The sequence below is a fragment of the Balaenoptera physalus genome, assembly GCF_965194825.1.
Source record: "Balaenoptera physalus genome assembly, chromosome: 1".
In the NCBI taxonomy this organism is placed as follows: domain Eukaryota; kingdom Metazoa; phylum Chordata; class Mammalia; order Artiodactyla; family Balaenopteridae; genus Balaenoptera; species Balaenoptera physalus.
In genome coordinates, this window is record NC_138882.1 from 116,496,914 (window position 1) to 116,503,664 (window position 6,751).

General features: G+C 44.0%; 2 long non-coding RNA genes across 4 annotated transcripts in view; both read left to right on the plus strand.

Annotated features, from left to right (window-relative positions):
* LOC309636613 overlaps positions 1 to 6,751 on the plus strand; it is a 657,692-nt gene that overhangs the window by 34,816 nt on the left and 616,125 nt on the right. The gene's annotated exons all lie outside the window — the stretch shown is intronic.
* The window catches only part of LOC309636563, a 34,754-nt gene that overhangs the window by 6,746 nt on the left and 21,257 nt on the right, over positions 1 to 6,751 (plus strand). For all 3 annotated transcript variants that reach the window (XR_014250073.1, XR_014250074.1, XR_014250075.1), the window contains one exon: positions 4,554 to 4,608. This is a non-coding gene — a long non-coding RNA (uncharacterized lncRNA). The remainder of the gene's footprint in view (positions 1 to 4,553; positions 4,609 to 6,751) is intronic.

A 6,751-nucleotide genomic window follows, 5' to 3' on the forward strand; every position in this document is an offset into this window, starting at 1 on the left:
ATTTGCAGGCTGGGTGGGATTCAGATATGTGTACTGGAGTTGAGAAGGCATTCCAGATGGCAAGGAGAACGAGTGATTAGAACACACAGTACAGCAGGGGTGAGAGTATGCCAAATGGAAAGTAATCCAGTTTTTAAGTCAGATAGGTAAGCGTAAGAATCCTGTCTCTGCTGTGAGATCTTGGTTGGACAAGTACCTTAATTTCTTTAGTCTCAGTTTCTACAGCCCTAAAATGGGTATAATCATATCTCATTAAATTGAAGGGAAATGAGGTAATGTTTGTAATGCCTAACATGGTGCCTGGCACCTCACAAGTGTTCAATAAAATGAAGATAATTCATGTGGTGTTTTCAGGGGACAGTGGGGGAGCTGTCTTCCTGAAGAGCTGTCTTGCCTGGTGTAGGCTAGTGGTGTAAAACAAAGCAGAAACAGCCAGTTAGTGCCTACAGGGGGAGTGGAGAGGAGGCTTAAAGGCCAGTTTAAGGAGCTGGGTGGGGCTGTTATAGGCTATCAGAGCTATCAAGGTTTTTGAGTAAAGCGGGGGTTTAAGAGAAATTAATCTCAAGGCACTGGGCAGGCTGTTTTGGAGGAAGGAAGAAACTCACTCACGCATGTGTAAACTGATAAGGGTCTAGATTAGGATAGTGGCAAGTTTACCAGACCTGGTTGGTGTGGTCTCTTTAAAGTTTCTTTTGTAAAAGGAGCTTAGGGCTCAGCAGTGTGGAATGAGGGAATGTTTTGTTTTGTTTGTAGACTCCTTAATATTTAGTGTCAGTTGTCCAGAATAAAATTAGTATAGATCCACAACTTTGGAAAATAGAACTCACTCAATATCCAGGGACTATAAAAGGTGGGAAGTAATTTTAATGCTAAATAAACCCTGGAACTTGCTTCAGCTTATAAAATAGCCTCTTTTAAAACTCCTTTCCCCTTCCTGTTAATGCACACGAGTGTGTGCCTATCACTGGTTTTCTGGAAGGCACGGTATAGATCATTTATAATTGTTTGGAGTTTGAGGTTAGGATTGTTAGTACCAAGTGGCATTGGGTCAAATGGGGAGGATGTTGCCAGCAAAGTGGTAATTTGATGACTTTATTTATTTGGTGACAGTGTGATTTGGATGAGAAAATACTGTCTTCTCCCTGGGGTTTAGAAGTGATTTAATTAAAAACACAAACCTAGGAAATGGTTTTGGATACTAGGGAATTCATTTATAGTCTCTCATTCTCTCCTCACCACTCTTTTTTCTGTCCCTAGTAGTATTGAAATGGGAGAATACATGGTAGATAATTGTATTTCTAAAGAAAGTCACACTGATTATATGGACACCAGTTTTTAAAATGTGAGGAAACTGAAACTGCCTATTGTTCAGCCGTGGGCCTTAAACATATTAAGTAGGAAAGGATAACTGACCTACTACTGATTTCCTGAATTTTGCTGTTCTGTCGTTTGGCTGTAAGGGCGACGTGGTGCTGATAGCTCTGGGGTATCTGGGGTGTCTCAGTAGTTAATTGTGGCTACCTCTGCCTTCCTCAGAAGGAGGGTACATGAGTAAGGGGACTGTGTGCGGTGGTTGACCAACACAGGAAGGAGCTCAGTGACACAGGGAAAGGCAGGCCCTGTGAGGTTAGAGGCAAAGCAGACTGTCCTGTTGCTTCTGAGCAGAGGCAGGGAGTGTATTTCATTTCTCATCTCCTGAGTTTATTGAAATCATCTGCTGGGGTGGGAGGGGCAGAAAGCAAGCCTGATGTTGTAAAGCTGATGAAGATGCCAGCAAGCAGGTTATATCCGGCTCTTGGCACTCCTCTTCACTCCAGCCTGGAAACAAGACTGCATGAGAAACCTGTTTCAAGAGAAGGAAGGGGAGAAAGCAAGAGAACATCTCCCTACTTTTTAATGAAAGATTTTTTGAGTATATATTAATTTTGGATTTCTGGTGTCCATTCTACCTTAAGAGACCATCCAAAGTAGCTCCTGGCTGAAACCCCGGCGAGGAGAGGTTCAGACCAGGGACAGGTGGCATTGGGCAGAGGGTCTTCAGGGTACTCTTGGCATTAATTTGCTGAAAAGAGCCTCATCAGAGACCAGGTCTCCCCTCCTGCATGGGTGGCGGACATTAGGCCTCGGAGAGGGCCTCCATGCAGATTTCAGCTTTGCCCCCTCCTCCAAACCCTCTGCCTTGTGCTCCTGCAGCGGGACCTCTCTCTCCCTCTTCCCCCTTTTTTCAATTAAATGAATTAATTACCAGGCATTTAACTTTTTGCCAGACTCTTTCATTATGCCCAGAGTTGTTGCTGAGCGGCAGAGGAAGTAATAACATTCGCAGTGAGGGGCAAATCCTGTTAATGAACAAATTAAAGTTCAAACAGTGATTCAAGTTCACAACCTCTCTGTGGCTCTTCTCTTTAATAAGAGTTATACATGTTACTTTCCTGGCTCTTTTCTCCCTTTTATTACTTTTTAAGCTTTTCATCAACACTGCTGGGGCATATTTGAGGCTCCCAACCTTTCAGCCCTGACAAGGACTCGAGCAGTTATAATCCCGTCTTAATTTGGCAACTTTTGTAAAACACATAAAGGGCCCAGAGTCACCTTTGGTCGCCAGGGCCTCGGGTGACCGACCCTCTAGCTTCCTCCCGACGCCAGGGCTTCATGGGCCGCTCTTCTCGATCTGGTGTTCATTCCTCTGCTGCACTCAGAGTCTGCTGACTCAGCTCCCCGCCCCGAGGCACTGCCTGCAGGGTGCGGCGGACAAGTGTCCAAGCCCTTGCCTCTCTGCCTTCCCTCACCAGTCAGCCTCTCCACACGCAGATGCCAGCGCTTGGAGGAAGGGGAAGTGGTGAGGAGGGGGAGGAGCCTCTAGACTAAAAGCTGGGAACCGCTAAGGAGAAAGGAGTTTGGGGTAGGAAGGATGCCTGACCCCCTCCCCACCACCATTACCACCATTACCAAATGCCGCTAGCCTCGGGGAGGGGGCCTCGCCTGGAATGGCACAGGAAGGCCCAAGGCTTCTTAGCCCTTGACTGGAGCGGCCAGGCCTGGTGAGAAGGAGCCGGGAAGGCGTCAGGTGCCCGCTTACTTCTTCCTGCTCTGTTTTTTACGAAATGTGGATTGCGTGGGGGTGATCTCCACGTCCGCGCCTGGCTTCTCACCACCATCCCCTGAGCGTAGATTGATATGATCACCATGACAACTGCAATCTAGGAGCATACGCATAATAGAGATGAAATAGACAAAAGATTAGCATGCCATGAAAAGTACAATAAGTTTCTTATTTAGCATTTAGATAACTGTCTTTCCTCCGGAGCAAGCTTCAAAGTTGAAGCCAGTTTAGACCAAGAGGATTAATTCTTTCTCCCGCATGCTTCATTGAATCTCTCATTACCAAACTTTGTCTGTACTGATGTAAGATTTGATTGAAGATTAGAGCATTTAGCAAATCTTGCTTTTCTGCATGTATCAGGTCCTTTCAAGCAGGGATCGAGGTGCCCAGTGGTCAATACCCTTACTTTTATCCAGTGTCTGCTTCATTTAAACTTAATCAACTCCATCAGTGAACTGGAACAGGGAAACGTCCCTGTGGTAAGAATGTTGTGCTTTTGTGGGATAATTCTTTGCTCTTTCCCGATCTGTTGGCGTTAAACCTAAAATTGCACTATGATGAACTTTTTTTTTTTTAATCAATATGATAATGACAATTGGGCCTGAATGCTCTGGTAGGACTTAGAGTAGAGCAGGATCTGGCCTCCGTTACCAAAACAACTTCGGTCCTGCGATAGTCCGCCACCTTTTGTGTGGCTTTAATACCTTTTCTTCCCTGACATTGAATATTGCTCAAGCTGGAAAATGATGCATCTTGTAGGGAAGGCTCATATGTCACAGCCAGAAAGTGAAGCAGACCGATTGGTTGTGTGAATTATCTGACTTGCTGCAGTGAATTATTTGCACTGTTTCCTTACCTAGTCAACAAGTTCCTGAGGTATAGTAGAGATCAATCAAAACTGACAGTCTGCGTGTGAAAGCTTTACTGTGTAAATCTGGCGCACTCATCCTGGCCATGCCGGCCCTGGCATCTGTATATCATTTTTATACTGCTACCAGTAGAGCAATTTCAAAAGTATTTGCAAGGAAAATGCGTGTCCCCATCTGTTCCTGGAAGCATAAATGTGCCACCTTCAGAGGGTTTTCACTGGTAATCATATCTTTAATGATCAACAGACTAGTGATATATACTTTTCCATAAAATGGGGTTTTCTTCACTTTATTGTGATTGGCTAGAATAAATAGCTTTTCCATATGTTAGAGAGATAAAATATAAGATTAGCAGAGGTCGTTTGTTAGATAGTAAACAAAAGAAACAATTCATTCCAAATAATCTTTGAAAAGAAGCAATGACAAAATTAAGTTGCAGCAACAGAGCATCTGGGGCCCTACATCAGAAAACAGACCTTGCTCCTCCTTGGAAAAGGAGCCATTTAAGAGCAGAGGCAGGGAGGGAAGGACCAGGGTAAGGAGGAGAGGCTAGACTAATACTTGTTTATTTCTGTTTTAAGGTTGTATCTCCTTTCCCTGACCCACTATTTGCCTGCCCTCACTGAAGCGCCCTGGGTAAGTTGGTGCGTGATGTGTTCAGAAAGCAGGAAAGTGCTACCCCGCTGAATTTCTCTTCAGGCCTACAGGGAATGGGGATTGTGTTCGTGTACTTTAAAAGTTGGCTTCCTCCTTGGGAGATGCTCTTCTCCCATAGAAAAGGGTGACCATGGAGGGCAGGCAGAGTACTGGCCTTTGAAATTCCAAAGCCATGCAGAAGGTACCTCAAGATTACCAAAACTGCCAGAAACCCCCCAGGAAGTGTTCTTAGTGATCTAATCCCACCTGTTGTGTAGGTTACAGTCCGAAGATACAGTCAGGCCCTGACCACTATCTCTCGCCTACCCACACACATATACTCACATGAGTATTCTCCGCACGCAGAGTCCAAGAGCACTGCCCTCCCCCCTCCTCTTTTCAGATGCAGACACTCCTAGTTCTTGGCAAAATTTGGAAGCTTCTCCTCCAGGATCTCTGTCCAGACGTTGCAACTACCTGCTCAGGAATTTCCAATTCTATTTTGTTTCCAGTCAGAGAGAACCTCCTGTTTTGCAAAGGACTGACATTAGTTGCAGGACATCTGAATCTAAACAATGCCTTCAGCCTTTTGAGCTCTCTAGAAAATAGGTGTAGAGCTATTTAGACCTGTTTTCTACAAGTCAGGCATTGAGAATGAGACGTTGAGGTGGAGGGGATGTTCTCTCTACACATTGAGAACAGGACCAGTTAGCAGATTAACCTAGGCTGGTTCTTTACTCTTTACAATTATGTATTGTTATTGACTTTTTTCCCCCTTGGGATAATGGGAGAAAAGCTCCGTCTTTTCTGTATATCTTACCCCCCACCTCATATTCCACAGAATTTCTTGCTCTCTCCAAATGCCTACTTCTCTCACTGCAGCAGGAGTGTGTGGGTGTTAGTTCCAAAGTGGGAAATGTAGTCTTCAGGCTGGTCCCAAGCAGAAAGTCTCTCTTAGCATCTTAAACCTAACTTGTGTTCATTTCCTGGCCCCAGTGAGGTTTGGGAACAACTGGCAGGACAGTAGGAAAACAGCCTACCCCAAATCTATGGCCAGAGGAGAACAGAAAAGCCACTGTCAAAAGATTTTCTTTTAAAATTTCCCCTTAATTTTAGAAATCAGTCTTATAGGCTGGGTTGCATGTAGACAGTCATAGACTATATAAAAGATCTACATATAGATCACACTTTGCCTGATCTGAAACCAGATTTACTATAGTATTGCAATTAAGATTAAAAGAAAGGGAAGTCACACTTGTGGTTTCCACACTGCATTGTGATACACTGCAGATCTTGTCTTCAGTGAATTTGCCTGCCACAAGGAAATTCTGGCATGTGTAGTGTATGAGACATATTTTACACTCTATTTAGAAAATTGTATTTCCTGATTTCTGTGTATTTTAGTTTGAAACCCATTTTGCATTGACTTTCTATGTTGTTTTCATAAAATGAAAGGAAGTAAAAAACCTCACCAACTGATTTTGTGTGGAAGAAATAAATCTGTGATGTTTGCTCCTTCCCTTGTCCAGGAGGACGAGGCTGTCACTACTACAGTTGGGATATTTCCCACTCCATGCTCTTGTGCCCAGGGGTCCTGTCGAACCCACAAGACTGCCAGGAACACTGCCGTCCACACCAGAGTAGAAGACATCTGCAGGGGCTCATGTTGGCTGAGGCTCTGAATCACAGAACTGCAAGCATACAAGGTTTTCCTAAACCTGGACTGGAGAGCCATTTGCAGCACATAGTGCTTTGCTGCTTCAAATCCACAGACCCTGTACACATGCACATCCATAGCAGAGATGGAAGTCTTGGCAACTATAGGACAAGGATTTAAAAATTTAAAAACAAACACACCATGTTCAGGGTGAAAATTACCTGCACCAACAATGCTGTCTCTTTCCTTCCACAGTCTCACTGCTACCAAGCAGCCTCATCAGTCTGGGGTTATTTCACTGAAGATGTACTTAATTCCAGATAAACTACTGGGTGTCTATATGTAACAATTTTTTTTTTTGTTAACCAATTTTATGAAAACAAAAAACCCTCCCATCTTAGAAGAAAATATTGAACCTAAAACTCTAATTCAAATATTTGAAAACATATGGGCATATTCTGCTGCATGATTGTAATATGCTTAAGT